The sequence below is a fragment of the Monopterus albus genome, unplaced genomic scaffold (genome assembly GCF_001952655.1).
Source record: "Monopterus albus unplaced genomic scaffold, M_albus_1.0 scaffold170.1, whole genome shotgun sequence".
In the NCBI taxonomy this organism is placed as follows: Eukaryota; Metazoa; Chordata; class Actinopteri; order Synbranchiformes; family Synbranchidae; genus Monopterus; species Monopterus albus.
Window position 1 is genome coordinate 22,689 of NW_018128050.1, and position 533 is coordinate 23,221.

A 533-nucleotide genomic window follows, 5' to 3' on the forward strand; every position below is an offset into this window, starting at 1 on the left:
CCTCTGGCTACAGGGTGAAACCCTGAGCAGCTCTGACTCCCTGTGTTCATGGCCTTTTTCCACATGAAGCTTCAGAGGGAGCAGTAAGTTCACCTGCTACTGGATCCTGAAAGAGGCCTGGTTACTGTTTTATTGTTGGTGACTTGTTTCACCCCTGGCAGTTTGCGTCTTAACTTTGTACCAGTTAAGGTTTTTCACTGGACCCAAACTGGCTATGTGTTAAAAACTGGGAAAGTGGAGGTGACCCCAAACTTATGAACAGCACTATGTAGGTGTATGTGTCTGCAGAAAACGGTGTGTGCTGCAGGTCTGTGTCCATCTACAGCAGACAAGAGAAAATCACTTAACGTTTTAGTGCCGTCTTGGATCTCTTTGAGGGAACTGAACATGATGTTTAAAGACTGACCTGCAGCACTGTTGATTTTTGAAAAAACTAATATTGTCTGGTGTTTTTAGAGACAGCTAGTGCTGTGTGTGTTTTGATGCTTTTTCTGTGATCATGCAGTGTGATGTTCACAGTAACTAAAGACAAG